Genomic DNA, 18,565 nt, shown 5'->3' with positions numbered 1-18,565 from the left:
ACTTCAGCCAGCCAAAATCACTAACACTGTTAGTGACAAGGCAGTCAAAACATCTGATCCAAGCCCACCAGAGTTGTTGGAGATATCCTCTAGCTGTAAGTTTGCATGGACTTCTGTCCTGATATTCCTGCACTGTTCTGGTTAGCCATGATGTCTAGATTAAACCTAATGAATCTGTATCTGCAGCTATACCCACATTCTCCATTTCCCCGAGTATATTTTATATTTCATATCTACCATAGTCATACTTAGCAGGAGACTGTTCATTAGGTGCAAACAAAACTGCATTTGCTTGTTATTGCCCATCCTGACTAGATGAGTATGTACCATTCCTGGACAGGTTTACTTCACATGGAAAACTGCAACAACAAATTAAACAAATGTTTACTGGAAATGACTAAATATTAGAACGGCCAAAATTAATTCCATGTATTCATGAAAATATTTGTGTTCACTCATCTATGGAAGAAAGAGCGTCGATGTGACTGAAAAAGACTAGCTTCCAGAAAAACAAAGATGTATGGACAGTAACAGTGCTAGCAGGAACTGATGGTTGTGTAACTCTTCAAAGCTTCTCTATAAATTAACATAAATATTAATTCAAGAACATGATGTTTTTAATAGTGCAGGAAAAAAATACTAGTTTAGATCATAAATGAGGGGGGTAAGTTGCTCTGGTTATGTTGCCCAGACTTGAATTCCTTTATCATTTGAGATCCTTATTAAGTCACTTGCATGGTATAGATTACAGTTCAATCCTAAAATTCCTCTACATTTATGTTTCTTATGTTTTTTACTTTGATATCCTGCCTGTTTTAATGAAGAACAGGATGTGCAATAGCTTGTTACTTACGGCAGTACTTTGACAAGGAACCTGGATCTTAATAAAAAACAGGAAATAAAATCCTTCATATTAAATCAATTCTTTAAAAAATAAGCATGTGAATGTCATATTTAAGATTAAAGGTATTTCTCTTTCCAGGAAAGGATCATAATAAGGTGGGCATGTGGCTATTTCAGAAACTGCACACATTTGGTAAAGAGCTTATAGAAAACAGTGTCAAATCCCATATTGAACCCAGCTGCTGGTACTTACTTTTTGATGTAAGGCTTACTTCCTGCAGATATACATCAAATTAAATTCTTTACTAAGCTCACAATGGTGTTTTCCCTTTAAGCAGAAAGGCAATACTTACCTGAATGAAATATTATCTCTCTTTAATGGGTTTCTACAGTGAAGCCACATTTTACATTTAAAAAGGTGCAGTGACAGTAAGAATGGAGAAGGAAACTTGCTGCCTATTAAATCAGTTTATTTTCTCAAAAATAGCTTTAATGAAGCAAATTGGTTGCTGTTACACTGATGACATACTGGTGTCCTAACAGGAATTTTGACAAGACTACAGTGTAACTTGGCTAACATCTCATAACTAGTGCCTCTGAAGATATTAAGATGCTTCTCTAAACAGAAGTGTGGATTGTTGCAATAGCAGATGCACCTCAAAAATAAGGGGAACGGATAGTAAGAGTGAGGCAAAAGAAATGGATAGATTTATACAGTTACATAGTTTTTCAGGCTTTGTTTTGAGCACTTGAAATACTCGGCGTTTTTGACCATAAGAAATGACTTCCACTAGATATAAAACAGCAAGATATAGCTTCTAATTTTGATTCAGTGACATCTGAAGAAGTCTGTTTGGAGTGATAATTCAGTGTCTCCTATCAAGAAAACAAACGAGTGAGGCATACTGGAGCAGAGTCAACAAAGAGATGCAGTATGTTCTATATTAAGCTCCCTTATATTCTGCCAGCCTCCTTGCCTTTTAGATATATTTAATAGGATACAGGGCTCTTAGTAGACATCAAAAAATTCTAAGACTATTCAAGTGCAAGTTAAAATACTGAACAGCACCTCTTGATCACTGCTTTACTTAATACACACTCTTCCTGTGGTCCTTATTTCAGGTAACAGTCCATTTAAGGCTCCAGATATTCAGCTAAAATGCTGTGGAGCATTTTATGTGGGGGGAAGCACATAAGCAGTACAAGGGATAGCTATGAGCTCAACCACTATAAGCTTATTTTCCAAAATTCCCACCTCAGCCTTACAAGTGTGAGGAAGGTACGGGACAGAGGTCCCAGTAACTCCATTTCACAACAATGTTTGCCTGAACTTTTTCCAGATGTGGTAATTCAGAAAGAAGATGGCTGGCTGGTGCTAAGAGCCTTCAACACTGCTGTGTAACTATTAGAAGAAAAAAAAATGAAAAAAGGAAATGAGAAGGACAGTGCTTCCACCAGGTCTCCTTCATGTTGAAAGATTTTAAAAGTTTAAAGGCATATTCATTCTTAAAATAGAGTTGATCTTCTACAAAAAGCAAAATAAAGTCATTTGGGAGATTTCTACTTAGTAGTTGCTGGTCATTTCTGTTTCTAACAGGCAGGTATGGGTGCAACGCTGTTATGTGGGCCATTCCTAAGTTGAAACCTGACTTGGAAACTCTCACGAAAAACCATTTTTGGGTTCCAAATTAATAACTTTGGAACAAAATTACCTCATTGTGAAAATGCTTATTTTTGGCATTAAGTATGCACATCTGGATATTTTATCAACACATATTGCCTCTACGAATCAATGAACATTCACTTGTTAGTGATGTTAACCTTCTGCTAATTCTATCCTTTGGGATAGTTCCTGCTCAAGGCCAGCTGATAGGACCATGCTGCATTTGATGGACTCTCCAGGATCTTGCCTGCTTTCACGCCTAACTCCAAGTCCCTGCTCTTAGCCTTTTGAATAGCTCATTTCAGAAGTAACCTTCCTGAAGCACTCAGGCCAAGTTTTAAATGAAGGTCTCAGTAGGTATAAGTAGTTCATTTTTATCTAGCACTGACAAAAAGTCTGTAAGATCAGACCAAAACAGAAATGAATATTCTGCAAAGCTCTTGATGCTAATACCCCCGAAAAGCCACAGCAAAACACAGTAATGATTATAACTATCAGCAATGATTTCAAGCAAAGAAGCAAAACTGAAAACCTCACATAACAAGAACTTTTATTGTGAATTTTCCTATTCTGAACCCAAAGTATCATCATGCTATTTAGATCCCAGAATTTGACTTGAACTCTTCAGATCTCAGCAAACAAATGCAGCCCTCCCAGTAGTTTTGAGGATGGACTCAAGCCTGCTCTCCTTCAGAGACTGTATTACATGGACAGCCCGCACCAGAGTGTGAAGTGCAGCCGAGGCTTTCCCAATAAACCCTCGGTAGTTTCAACTATTGAAGCACTCATTCTTCTGTAGTGCAGGCTACCAGCTGCAGCAGAGATGAATGCTAGCTTGGTATAAGCCCGCACGTGGAGCCAGGTGGATTTATAAGGGCCTGAGGGCTTTTTGTGGATGAGCAGTTCTTACTGTAAGCCAGCATCTCCCCTCCTTTCTCTGCACAAATTGCTTTGCCCAAGCTGCCGGGTTCAGTTGCATTACTTTACAGTACACAGCTGGGGAGGAGGCTGAGATCTGGCAAAACTGAACATTGGCTTCACTGCACAATTTTCTTGGGTTAGTTTGATGGGTAGAGCAGACTCCTCTTGGCCCTAGGGGTGTTCGGCTGCTTTGCCTAGAGGATTGCTGATAAGACTTTCCCAGTCACTACTTATCTGCTTCAGCCAGCCATTTTTCACTCTCACAGCTTCTCTCTCTTGTCTATTTTCTTTCAACAGATTGACATATCTTCTACAATGTCAAATACACTTGAGCATTTTTTAATATGTATGTGTATATATACACACGTATATAAACTACTACGCATGTATTTATGGACTAGTGTTAAAACAAATGCCTTCTCAAGGTGGTATACATCTGGTTCCCCATCTTCATCCCAACTTGTAGCGCTTCCATTAAAGCAAGACTCGGCTGCTTGAGCTAATCTCATTTCATATCCTCCAGATAGGCTGCTTGCCATGCACATGTCCGGGCAATGGCGAAACTTAAAGCTTCTTGTTTCTCCCAGGATTGTAGACAAAACCCTACGCCAGAGCCCCAAAGGGCAGTATTAGGCACCATTTCATAGGAGAAGCCTGATTAATTCAATGTTGCCAAGAAAAAAACCCTGGGGAGGATCTGCAGTGAAATTCATCTACTCCCCTCCCAACCCGTTATCACCCCCTCCCCAGAAAAATAGAAGAAAGAAAAGGAAAAAGCATGATCAAGAAGAGAACGGGGCAAAATAGAGCACAAACAGAAGTGCAAGTCCCTGCAAAACTACTTACACACTTCAGAATACTGGAGGAGATTTAAAATTTTTTAGAAGTTTGACTTGATCAAAGAGGTATCAACCAGCTCTGGCAATTCTTACTTGTGCTGCCCTTTATAATCACTAATTTTAGCCATGTACTTACAGCTTTTGTGCCTAAGAATACTTTCTAAGCAAGAGAGGCTTTGAACACATCATAAAAGCCCTCAGCACAACAGGACACTTGTACCAGTACAGCACTCGGAGACCAGTGGCTGACAGTGAAATCTTTGAGCACGAGCCTCAGCACAACACCAGCACATTTACAGCATCTTGCTGGGATAACCGAGCCCCTGCACAAGAGGTTGCCCAGCAGTGACAGAGCAGCTGCAAGCTCCTCAGATCACTTCTCCACAGCAGTCCAGGAGGCAGACTGAGAAACTGCGTAACCTGATCAGAAATCCCTTAGAGTGGGCACTGCGGTATGGATAATGCAATTATCCATTTCAACTGATTTCAGACACGGCAAAAAAGAGAGGAGAGAATTTCACCCAGGCACGGATTTTACAGGGCAGAAGCTAAAAAAACAGCCCCTAGTACAGCACCACACACTCCTCGGCACCTCCCGTCCCATAGCTGCGTCCACCCACACACAACAAGGGCTGCCTGTGAGGCACCACATGTGAAGCTTCTAAGCTCTGGAGTAGAACCGTGTGTGAAGCTGCTTCTGCAACGTAAGGGTTTGCAGAAATGTTTTTCCTTCGGTTCCAATGCATTCAATATGGGCTCGACATCCTGACATTTCACGCTGAAATGAATCTAGACACCCAAAGCTGAGCCTTTGAGAGAAGAGCTCAGCCCAGAGTCACGCAAAGCAGGAACAGTCATGTAGCTCATGTAAAATGTAATGTTTTCTCTTAGACAACAAAGTGTGCAAAACAGGTACCACAACTTCTTTGTTCACCAGAGAGCACACTGCACACGGTGCTCTGAACACCAGTTGACCAGATTCAGCAAACTTGGAGCCACAGCAAAAATGAAGAGCCAAACACACAGCTTGATCACCAAATACCCTCCTCAATGCTACTACCACGTAACTGCTCAACAGCCACTACAGAAAATAAAAATAGAGAGGGTGCCTCGGCAACATTTCAGAAAGAGTCATTTGTGTTTGTAACAAAACCACTGCTATCAAGGCAAAACTTGAAGAAACAAGAGGTTTAGTTCTCAACAGCCCACTGCAGAGCCAGCCTGAGGACACCTCCAGACTCTTACAGCCTCAGGATGGCAAGGAGAGTCTGCTACTGAGACAACATATGCAGCAGTAGCTTTGGTCGGATCCACCCAATTCCCCCTTCCCACAAACCCATATAAAACCAGAACAACAGCAACAATCAGCCCCCATCCCTGCGGAGCCTGTGAAAAGGAAGACAAAGATCTTCATAAAACAATGAACAACAAAAAATGTAGGTCAGATAAACTGAACATTTTCTACATTAAATATTTCATTTCGATACTTCCTTACTAATCTGAATTTCCAACTCAAAAGTTATTGTAAACCTAGAAAAGACAGGGAAATATTGGTGGTAGGTGGACGGTTGGACTAGATGATCTTGGAGGTATTGTCCAACCTTGGTGATTCTGTGATTCTATTCTATGATTCTATACATATATTCTAATTCCATTTTTTCCTCAGAAACTACTGGGGTGAAGCACATTGCATTATAACATCTGAGATTCCTTCTGTTCCCAGAATGCTTTACTAAAAAGAAAAAAAAAAAAAAACTTTGCTAAGCCAGAGTTCTCTGTACCACTGCACCATGTGAGATACGTGTTGTCAAACAAAGGCCATCTTCTCAGAGTATACTGGTCTCTGTTTCTGCATGAGGCCAGGTATGCTAGAGTGTACCTGCTTCTGATTAAAAGATTTTATGAACACAGAATGAGCTTGATTGATTTTCTTTGTGTAAACACCACCAGTTCATGTCTGATACACAATTTGGCAAAGATGTAAGCAATATTAATTTGATGAAACTTTTTCTTTTCTCTGGATAAATTTGTGATATACACACATTTCCTTAACTATATCCTTCAAAGGAAAGTGCAGAAAACAATAGTGCACAGCATGTGTAAGACAAGAACTAGAACACTGGCTTCACTTTGGTCTTTGCTTTTCCTGAAGAGGAATAAAACCCTTTATATGATCAAGTTTCAACCATAACCATTGACTTGTTACCCAGACTGGCTCTAAGATACTCTACATTGTGGTAGCATAAATACTTTACATAGTTTGTTATTTTAGTAACATGCAGAGCACTTGCTTGAGCTTCTTTCACACTGAATTCAAGACAGAAATTTACTCAAATACTAAATCAATTACTTCTGTTTGTTGCGGTTGGTTTTTTTTTTTGACTAAAAGATACATTGAATGTTCAATGCTACTTTTCTAGGAAAGACGCAGACATGACAGTTAAGAGAGGGCAGCAGAATTACAGAAAGTATAGTAACTGCTTCATTTGAAAAGCATGTGATGATCCCTAGAAGAAAGACACTACTTTAAATTATAGCAAATCATGGAAAGGAACAATGGTTATAGATAGTTGTCAAATGTAAATGAAGCCTAACCTTTGTTTAGGGAAGAAAAAAAAAGCCCATGCTTCCCCCAGAATCTCTACTTTTACATGCTAATACAGGTCAAACTTGTTAACTGTATTTCAACATGTTCACTAACCTAAGTGACATATGTGATTGCACTAACTTCATTCTTATCTGTCTGCATATCAACAACAGCGAATCACCACGTTGCATCAGGAAGCCCACCTATCATCATAAACAGGCAGATATAATTAAAATGTTCTTCTACCATTGTCTCATACAAAGTCCCATTCGAAGGGAGAATCTGTTTCCCGTACTGCAGGACGCTGGCGTTTGGTGTCTCAGAACTCACTGTTCCCACAATCAGCATTTTGTGGAAAACAATTTATGAATTTGTATTTTGAATTTCCTCAGGTTCCTGGCAAACGAGGCGATACCTAAGTTAGAAGGGGTGATAGGCAGTTCCAGTATGTGGGTGTATTTGGCCACTAGATGGTGCAATGAAATAAAAATAAGGGCGTGAAACTCCACTGCTTAGTGTTCATAGCATGGAAAAGCCTGTTGTACTCATTTTAGCAGATAAACATAATAAATATTGCATAATTATGCATCTCCATACTGTAATTGCTGAGTTGTTTTCAAAATCCTGCAGTCAGAATAAGTGAAGTTCTAATATTCCTTCAGTGTGGACACTACAAAGGCTTCTTTTGCCTGTATTGAGGATCCCACATAGTGAGCACTTGGGGTCTGAGCTTTCAGTATTAAAAGACAGTTCTCTAACAGCAAACATGCCAGTAGTTCTTAAAGTAAGCACTGCATTACCAGGATGAGCAGTACATCACAGAATGTTTCCATAGCTGAAGCCTGGCACGTACACTGCCTGCACCTGTCATATATGACAACATCCAAGTGTGGCTCAAGGCAGAACACCAGAAATGAGAGAAATGTCTATAACTCTGTTACTGGCACATAGTTCAAGCTGCTCAGTGTTTCTCTCTCTGCCTCCTCGAACTGAAAGTCATCCACCATATACAATAATATATCTGGATGTGTCTTTGCTTTGTAAAGCATCCCAGCCACCATCAGTTTTTATTGTGCTAACAACTAGTATGTGAGAAAACAAGGCTCTTTTGGCATCTTTTTAATGAAAAGTGAGAATACATTTTATTTTACTGTTCAGAATGTTTTCTTTATCTGAGCATGCATTAGTTAGAAGCATGGGACCCACATGAGCAACCACCCTAAAGCCCCATCTCTCAGAAGTTTTTTAAAAGGCAGTACAAACTTCAGAGGGGATAACTGGAGGCCTGTTCTGGCACCACTGTCCACAGTGAGAAATGCAGCTCTCCCTCTATGATCCATTCAATTCACTGGTGTCATTTCTTGACAAAATACCTTCACTAGATTGTCCTGAAGCCACAGCTCTCTTAAGCTGATGCAGTAACAATATCCGCTCTCAGAGCTGACCTTGCAACTATGACCTATTAAAAACATGCTCTGGTTTTATGCTAACCAGGGGCATGATTCCCCGCAGCAGCACGTGGCTTTACGGCAGGCTGGGAGCCATTCTCCACTAAGCACAGTGCCACACCGCAGTACCTACCCCAGTCTGACATCAAACTTCTTATGCAAATCAAAGCAGTATCTTTCTAAACCACACCAGCTGAGAAAGTGACAGATGCAACTTTCACTTGCAAACTCCTCCACTGAGTCAGAACCTGCACATGGGAAGTGAAGCCTTGGCACCCCTAGTTGCAAAATTTTGCTTTGGATTGGATCTAATGGTACAAATTCCTTTAGCTGCGTCTTTTCAGGTTATTTCCTTACATTCTCAAAATTCACTAGAAGAATACACAGTAAACATTAGCTCATCCTGACGTATCTGTGCTGCGATACACTAGGGCAAAAGAGACCTAAGTCATTCTCAGAGAGCAACCAAGCTTTGTGGCTGATTTCAAGGTGCTTCAACCAAAACACTGTTTGTCACTAGAGGGCACTCAAACCAAGCTGTCCTTTCAAATTAACACAATTTATAAATAGAGGGTTATACCAGGCCTAGAAAAAAGTTGCTTTAGTACCTAGTAAATATGTACTGCATATCTAATATAATTTTTCTGCCATAAGACAAACGCCAGTTATAATTCAAGGTTTTGTATATTTGGAGAGTCAGTCTGGGTCCATACTGTTTTGTTGCAAGTGTAGAACGAGGCTGTGGGTAGTATATAACAGTTTATTTAAAATAATTTTCAGGAAAGCAAAAACCAAACCTTTCTAATCACTGTCACCTAACAGACCCAGTCTTACTACAGTAGAGGAGCAGTGCTTTGCCCTACCCAAGGGCTGTCACAGTCAAAAGCTAAAACATGGGGAAAGCAATTTCAAAGTCTGGTTGACATTTGACTTCTTGCTACATAAACAAGCAGTTGATTAGTAAAATGGTGGAGCAGACAGATTACCTGCCAGTCCTACAGAAGTGGGAGTGACCAGCTCCCTGTGGTTTAGTAATATAAACAGTAGTTGCCCAGTGGGCTGGAAATATTAAGTAGGCTGGGTCTTATTTCTTAAGGAAGGAGAGAAATAAAAAAAAAAAAAAAGGAAGAAAAAAGTGTTTTTCTCCTGAAAATTTTTTTTCAGAATCAGCAAGTAGCGTTGGAATTTCAACTTGAGTAAAATGGAGAACACTGTAAAATACACTTAAGTAAAACTCTGGTACAAGCACAACTGAGAAGCTAGCAACCAGCATTGTTACCTAACTTGCTTTATTTTTATAGAGGGAACCACCACATTGTCTAAGATCTAAACACAGAACTGGGAAGTGTTCAGTTATTGCTGCTTCTCAATACTGCAAATTTTGACATGACACCGTTATAAAAACATGGGGCTGAAAAGGAAACCACTGAAATTGCAGTGACAATTTTTCTAAAGTGAATTATGATGCCCTCAGGTCCCTCTAAAGTGAGTTATTTTCTGAGTGAGGTGCCTTACCTTGGTAGAGCATATTTTTTTCTCAACAGCGTATCACTGACGTGCCAGTGCCGATCAAAATGCAGGTATACAACAAAACTTGTATGTTACTTGAGAATATGCTATGTGTTTTCAGGCCTTATCCAGAGAATCCTGTTCCCTAGAAAGAAAAACACAAAGCTTTTAGATCTAAAAAATATGCAAAGCACACATGGTAATTTTATCTATGGAAATATTTTATACCTACTGTAAATACGCTCCAAATGGTCGTTAATGTTTACTAAATCAATTTCATTTTAAAAAGCTCAATCAGCAAAACAGTACAACTACAAAGCATATGGAGAAGCACAAATTGGATTTCAAGAAGTTATTTGCATTTTAATAATCTGGAATGCTAGGAATTTTAACAATGTGTTGCGCTGTTCAACCTCAGTGAATTCCAAAATTAGACTGGAGGCCAGTGAGTAAAACTGACCAGCACCAACAAATCCGGGCTGAGCAAATGAATAATCAACCCTGAAGATGAATAGTTAATTGGAACTGAAAATTAATTCAAATATTTCATGGCTTAGTTTATTTGGCTTGTCATTTGAAGGAAGCCTGCTCATTTAATTGCCAATGTAAAATTTGATTGTCACTATTAAAATGTTGTCACAATACTTTTTCTAAAGTACATGAGGCTCTTTTTTTTTCCAGCTGGTGTTGTTTTCAAGGCAATTAAATGTTAATATTTGCAAAAAGCATGAAAAATGCATTGCGAATGCTTAAACCTGGAAACAAGTTACAAGACATAAACCTTTATTACTTTCAAAACCCTGTAATTTTAGATGGCCATGTCACCATTTGTGAATGTTCTGGGTTGGCAATATCTACTCCACCACAATGTTTTGTGCTTCTGAGCAATTTGTCCCAGATTCACCCACTGTGGAGACAAGAGATGTGATCAAACTTCGGAGCAGACTAAATTCCTTAAGGATATCTGAATGACTGCTCAGTATCTAACTTAGAGAATCTATTCTTCCTAGTAGTACTTACAGTTAGGAGCATATATGTACATATATAACTATGTTTAGATTTCAGATACATTTCTACAACATGCTGCCTACCTACATGCCTTTCATCAAACTCAAAAATACTTCAACTTCCCACTTTCTGACAGTGCCCGTTTAAATAAGCACAGTCTGGTAACAAATGAGAAACAATGAGCAATCACAGGCAAGGAGCTGGGGACACCACACAGCTGCCTCTTCTCCTGTTCCAGGAGTAACAGAGGGCCCAAGGGCAGAGGCAGCTTGGGCAGAGTCACTGATTTCTGAGGCCTCGAAGGTCTGTACATAAGGTTGAATGTAAGGAACAGTGAAGGTCCCTTCACCTGAAAAAACATCCAGAAACAGAAGTTTAATTTTTTTTTTCCCTCCCACAGATTACTTCTGGAGAAGATCTCTTAACAAACTCGCAGTATGGGATCACCCATAAATGTTTGTTTCCGTGCATTTTTGGTGCATCCCACCTCACAACAGTGGGCTCCTTGCACTGAGTCTGGCCCACTGCTGCTAGTTGAAGAAACATTTCACACAGAGCCAGGAAATTCATGTTTCTTCTCCACATATATGGGAATCACAGACTGTCTTGTTTAACAGCAAGGGCATCATAACATACCCCACTTTTTCTATTTCAGCTACGGGTGCTAGAGTTGAGTGGAGGCGAGTGCTCTCACATTAGCAAACAACGAACTCTGGGACTGAAGCGAGCTAAGGGTGGCTGCTTGCCAGGACTAACATGGACACATGGGGCGTTGCTTCAGCTTCATCACGTGCAGATATTACCACAGACACTAAAACAACAGTATTGTGCAGCCCTACAGAGATTGGGCTTGCCTTGCAGAAATCTTTACAACAGTAGAAGACACTTAGGGCTGGCAAAAACATTGCTGCACACATTTAAAGACACATCAGTTTCTTGGCCAAAGGCCACAAACAAGACAATTGTTAAACATGGTGGAAATTGTAATGCTAGGAAAGACCCAAGCTCAGTAAGGTCTGTCCAGCTCTGAAATCTTAGTAACAAATAGCAGGATTTGGAACTAAACACTTGTATCATCTTTATGAACACAGCATTTAGCAAAGGTTTCCTGGGCAGCACCAATTCTCCTCCTTTATTCCCTTTGCTTCTGTAATTACATACCCATGCAGTGTCTCTCTTTTTTTTTAATGTCTTATTCTATCCTGCAACCCAAAACAGTGTGCTAACAGCTAACCACAGCGTGCTTTCAGACCCTAAGTAAGATGATTGCAACGTGACATCGTAGAGCTGTTGAATATCCCAAGTTGGAAGGTTCTCACAAGAACTGAGTCCATCTCCTGGCTTCACACAGGACTGCTCAACAATCAAACTGTATTTCTGAGAGCACTGTCCAAACGCTTCTTGAACTCTGGCAGCTCAGGGTCATGCCCACTGCCCTCTGGTGCAGAATCGTTTCCCACACAGCTCTACTAATCAATAGATTAGTAGACTAATCATTAGATTAATCGGTCTACTGTGCCCAAGTTTCTTATTTTTCCTAAATTTAGAAGAATCTTGTACCAGACGCTATACACTCAATTGACCAGACAGACTTTGCTACACGTGCATCAGGGATGTCCAGATGACACTGACCTGCTGGTCACTGAGCTACCTACATATTTAACAAACACTCCTGCAGGTCACCTCTAAGTACAATACTTTGCAGCTTCTGCTACTTCTGATGCTTCTGGTTTTGTGATCATCAAAGAAGCAGATGACTTTCTTTTCTCATCTATAGTATGAGACTCAAACTGTGCCTGAACAGTATAACCAACATCTGCATTTATGTTAATAATTTTTAAAAGATTAATAAAGAAGACAGATACTTTAGGACCCCTACCCATGTTTCTATCACACATACACCGGTAGTTGTGATCTTTCTGTGAAACCTCTAGGTAACACCACAGTCTCTATTCAGGTATATTTATTGCTTCAAAGGAAGCAGTTTTTGAAGCTATTTCCTATAATCTCAACAAAAAGAGAACAAGCAGAAATGAATAGTCAAAAATTTTCATCCAAAGTTGAGCCAGACCTTATCGGCAACTTGAAATTGTTTCAACAACTGCACTCTTTAATTTCTCATCCTGGTTGTGGCTAACTCTGTGAGAAAGAATATCAGGACTGTCTTGGGAAATACTAGCAGGAGATAGAAGATAATGGCACATTTCAATGAAAAATCCCAAATGCTATCGCCAGAGAAAATCTGATATCTACTTCAGCTGAACATGAGAATTACTAAGTCCTTAACTTTTGGAAGGAAATCAAGGAAGAATCAAATTGATTTAGAGATATAAATACTGGAAGAAAAGCCTTCATGTGATGTCTGACCTCCTGACAAACTACTGCCAAATGATTCTTAGTTTCAGAGCAGTGACAGTGGGGTTTGGTAAGTGGGCGAATACTTCTGTACCATACCCATGGGTAAAATCATTTATTCACTACTTATCACACTTGAGAGGGAGAATGTAGACAAAAAAGAGATACATTTCATACACTTTGTGTCTGCATCCACCCCATCAGAGGATGCCATGATTCCTCTGATGTGACTTAATGACAAATCCAACTGGTTTTATTCCTTGAAAATTTATCTTAACAAAATCCCAAGTTACTAGCCTTTTTTTTTTTTCAACAATGCTATCACATCCATTGTGGCATACTACATAAAGACAATTTAGAGTCTCATGCAAGGTGGGTTCCATCCTGTCTACTACAGTGTCTGCATCATTCTTCTTGACAGCATCAGAGAGAAAGAGGTTAGAATTTCCTTGACAAGAAAAAAAAGTAAGAAAAAATAAATTGATTTAAGCTAAAAAAAAAGGGGTTGGGGGGGAGGTGAGGGGAGCCTACTATGAAAATGCAAGTCAGATGGCATCTGAACAGAAGAAACTGGGAGCTCAAGAGTGTCACGCCTGAAGAATTAGGACACAGGACCAGTAACTCTAGGGTTTATTATTTCCTTCAGATTCATAGAACTAGTACTTTTATATTGCCAGAAAGCCAAAAGCACTACTGTCAAGTATAAAAATACCACTTCCAATGGGGAATTAAGTTCAGGAAGAAATTTCAGTCCTACAATTCAGCAGAGCACAGAGTGTGAATTCTGAAGCAAACAGGACACCCACCTAGGTCTCCTGTGCCACCAAATCCCTTTACAAGCCTGCTATGGAGCACATTTTCTATGCGCATACAGATGGAAACACCCTGTCAGGATGAATTTCTGGATAGAAAATTCCCAACAGGCCAGTGAGAGCAGCATTGAGGCCAAACGACTTCCTCCTTCCCAGGTTATTTTGATTTCTACCTATTTCAGCACGTTCCGCATAAGGATCTTATGTCTTTTGTTCCCCAAACTCCATTTAAGAGCCAAATTCCAATTTATTTCAACAAGAACTCTCAAAAGAAAATGTAATTTATCCAAATGAGAAGCAGCAGAAACAATCCCAAAAATACACCTTAAAGATTCCCAAATATTCTCTTCTGAAGGTCATATAATAAAACTAGAGCAGTAGGTATTTCATGCTTTTAAAACTCCTCTCTAACGGCTGACCAAAGTTATCAGTTTGAGACTGTATATTCTGAGGTTTGTGGAACTCCTAGAGAACATGCAAAGAAGGAAATGGAATCATTAAAAAAAAAAGTGAAACATGGGCAATTAACCTTTGATCAAATGCTAAAAAAGCTCAATTTCACGATGCTGTCTGAGGAATTACAGCACTTGACATGTGCACGCATCCAATTTTATTCCTTAAGTTGAATGACTTTAATATCGAGTTTTACAAATGTTGGGAAGACAAAGTTATGCCATGCTTTGATGTATCTCTTTGTTATAATAAATTCCCTGGATTGATTTAGATGACCTTGATTTCTTTCATCTATAAAAAGGCAAAAGCATCATCCCCAGTTCCATCCCCCTCATCTTTTAGCCACAGCACATCACAGTGTTACATGATGTCATTTCAGTTGAGAATCCTCAGAATGCCAAAAATTTCAGTAAAAAAAAATTCAGGATGCCCTGACCAATTGCTCTGCTCCTTTGTGGCGGGATTTAATTAGACAATACTCCTCAGCAAGAGCAACTTAGTAAGCACTTTAGAGAAGAGTTTTCTCCCCTCGTCTTCATAATGTCTGGACACAACATACTTGAGAACTGATAGGAGGCCAAATCCTTCTTCCTTTATTTCATTCAGGATAAAGCAGATTTGTCAAATTGTAATGAAGCTTTCAACATAGCTCAGTTAATTAAGGCTAAGCATGAACCTAACAAAGAGGAAGGTAAGACCAATCCTAACATTCTCCCCATGTTCACAAGCAGCTCTCAGACTCTTTGCCACAGTACACAGCAATGTAATGAGAGCTCCACCAGGTCTTTTAGGGGTGACAAGTGCCAGCCAGTGCCAACCCATGACAAAGCAAAATGTCTCACGACACATCTGCCCAAACACATGAGCACTGCAGTGCTCTTTGGGCTTTTGAGGTCACTAGCTCTGCCCCACACTAGCAGAGCCATATGGAGTTACTGACTACCACAGCAAGCACAGAGGAAAAAAAGCTTTTGCTGGTATCTGTGAGGTCAGGTATCTCACATAGAGGTGATCTAAAGAACGTGAAATTCACCCTACAATCCCTAATTCTGTTAAGAGCTGAAATCTCACTGACATTTTGGGGACAGGCAAATGTTTATACACTTTTACACCAAAACACAATGTTGGATCACATTCATACTTGACATCAAAAGTTCTCCTAGAACTCTGCTGGTCTGGTCAAGCTGTTCGCTTTTTGCATGTGCTTATTGGTGAAGTCTAAAGAGTGGCCAAGGAAGAACCGGCCACCCACAGGGAAGAGTTGCCCTGTCACTCTGGGGCTGGGAATGCTCCATCCTGCTGGCATCCCGGCCATAAACACAGGAGTATCTCTATCTCAGTGAGCCCCAACATTACAGCCACCCACTGGTTGCAGAAATGATCAACCACCACTTCAAATGCAACATCCAAACCAGGACTTAATGTAAGATTCATGGACACTGCCATCAGCTGTAGCCAGCTGGCAGTCTGAAAGCCATGCTCATACTGAGTTAATGCAGCCCCAATGCAGGAGCACATCACTGTCACTGGGAGCGGTGATGAACTGGGGCTACCAAGCACTCTCAAAATCAGCCTTTGTTTTCCATGCTTATTCTGTCAGAATGTTTGTGAAATATCACTGCAGAGTTTACTGCAGGTATCTGACCTTGGAAAGGGCATTTCAGAGTGTTTATGATGTGTTAAATAACACTGTTCAGACCTGACAAGCCATAGTTTTGCTGTGCTATGCTAGCAAGAGAACTCCAAGTCAAATGGCAAAGCATCAGCTCTGCTTCTTCCTCTCCCATCTGCCTGCAATTCTTATTGAGAGGCTTGTGAAGCAGAAAGCAACCATCATGACAAGAGCAAGGGAGAAACTGCTGCATTTCAACATTTCAAATGTTTCTTTTTTGTTTTTCTTTTGCTTTTAAACTGAGAACAAATATGCACTAAGGCTCTTTGCTTTTAAAGATGAAATAAACACACACAAAGGCTCTTTGAAGGTCTCAGGAAAAGACCCAAACAGCAAACAACTCTGGATCATAAATATTTACTGAAACAACTCTGTGGCTATCTAATGTCTTTAAGCCTGGAATTTGAAAGCACTGGTTCCAGCAGTAGGCATATCTGCTGAGTTTTTTTTTTCTTGCCTAACAGCAACCTGTTTTGAGGTTCCCAGCTTGCACCAAAAAGTACCTTAAGTTTAAAATGACCTCATATTTGCTTTTACACTTTGGCTGTTTTTTTTTTTTTTAAATTATTATTTTTGTTTTTTAAATAGAAGCAGAGAAGTTATCACAACTGCTTCAAGTAACAAGGCAACACTCAAGTACAGAGCCCCTTGAATTTTTACTTTCATTGTAACTGTTACACCAAATCTTTTCCTCTGCATTGTAATAAAATATTTAAGGATGGTCCATGTTTAAAGTCAAGGAAGAGAAGTGTGTAAAATAATCTTGGAGATAAACCTAATGCCTCTATCCTGTGATAGCTTTACAACACAAAAAGCCACATCCAACTTGAGCTGTCTGAAAGACTAAAATGACAAACTCCAGAAGCCTAAGGACAGGCCTAAATCACACAGTTTGGACTGATGTTAAACAGAGCCAAGGTTTCAGGTGTCTGTTATGGGACCCTGAACTGTCAGACACTGACCTGTATTTCAGAGAAAAGAGTTGTGGTTGTACTGGCCAATTACTGAAAATATACAAGTATTCTAAGACAGCTCAATTCCTCTGTCTCCTTCATGTGTGAACAGTCAAGGAAAAGTGCCATTTAATTTCCTTCACGCCTCCTTTTGTTGCTCCTGATAATAGAAACTTTTAACATTTTCCCAGCTTTGCAGAGGTGCGTTAATCTGCATTCCAGTTTTGGCAAGCATGCCGCAACTTACTGAGCTAGCCATTTGTCGCACAGTGCTTGAAGCAGTTCACAACGAGTCATTCTTTCCCAATGAAATACAGCCTTACGCCTCCCACCCCAAAAGGCAGAGTGCAGAGTAGATTTGTGCTTCAGAGCATGACCACTGTGTTCAAGGAATTGCACCACAACCTATTTCTAGTATGCAAGAACACTGGCATATGGTATGGAATGTACGTGTTTTGTTAACTGAAATCAAACGTCCACACAACAAAGCTATAAATAACAAGACAGTGAGAAAAGTAATCACCAGCAGTTACTGAATTTCACATTAAGGTATCTGTAATTCCTCTGTGCTGGAGTGTACCAAATTTGTTAGGTGTAAGAAACATGTGACCACATGCATATAGTTCCCATAGTTCCCATTCAGTCCTGAATGATCATGTAGCGCCTAACAAATAAATAAAATAAAAACAACAACAAAACCCATCTATTGATTGATTCCATTGCTATAAGGCCGGACCACTTACTGCCTTGAAGGAGCCAAATAAATAAATTTCCTCAGGCTCAGAAAGCTTAGTTTGCGACTACCAGCTTTCATTACTTGGACAACTCCATTTGCCAAACTTTCTCCCTCTCCATCAACCTACTTTCATAATTTCTAATTTAAGGGAAAATCACTTTAAATGGTTGATGAGCTGTGCATCACGTTCTAGTGCTCCTAATGCATTTTGCATCTGCTATAAAACCCACACACAAAATACTCTTCAGTCAGTTAAACCAAGCAAAGTTCTATCCTTACATAGAAATCTGCACCCCAAGTTTAGCAGATTACTACTCCTGCACTGTAAATAGCAAGGGTAGTGGTAACACAACTTCCAGGAAAGTTTCCAAGACACCGCCAGAAGTACTCTCAAAACTCTGTTTTTCAAACAGAGCCAACACCAAAAGATTTGTTTCAGCTCTGCAAGGTAGATATACATTTACTGGCAGTGGTTTAGGTGAAGTTACCTTCATGCATGAATACGTCTTCCCTTGCAGGCATACTGAAAAACTGAAAATACGGTCAGAAATTCTCTCACTTAGCAATGTCCATTTCACTTCGAGAATTTATGCACTTAGTGCCATTAAGAAACCCACATTAAATTTATGCTTCTCAAAATCCTCAGGTAATTTATTACAGTTTTCCCTCAACAGAGACCTAATCCCAGAAAGCAAAGCTGGCTCCTAAAGATCCAATGAGCTGAAGGCAGAGGAGTCTACACTAAGGCTTGTAGCAGTGGGGAAAT

At 39.9% G+C, this 18,565-nt stretch overlaps 1 long non-coding RNA gene across 1 annotated transcript in view; it reads right to left on the bottom strand.

Moving 5' to 3' along the window:
• The window catches only part of LOC110404302, a 162,838-nt gene that overhangs the window by 61,525 nt on the left and 82,748 nt on the right, over positions 1 to 18,565 (bottom strand). The window contains exon 3 of the long non-coding RNA XR_002442149.1: positions 9,817 to 9,955. This is a non-coding gene — a long non-coding RNA (uncharacterized LOC110404302). The remainder of the gene's footprint in view (positions 1 to 9,816; positions 9,956 to 18,565) is intronic.

This window comes from Numida meleagris, chromosome 10 (assembly GCF_002078875.1).
Source record: "Numida meleagris isolate 19003 breed g44 Domestic line chromosome 10, NumMel1.0, whole genome shotgun sequence".
Lineage (NCBI taxonomy): Eukaryota > Metazoa > Chordata > Aves > Galliformes > Numididae > Numida > Numida meleagris.
The sequence above is the reverse complement of the archived record's forward strand: the minus strand, read 5'-3'. Positions and strand labels throughout refer to the sequence as shown.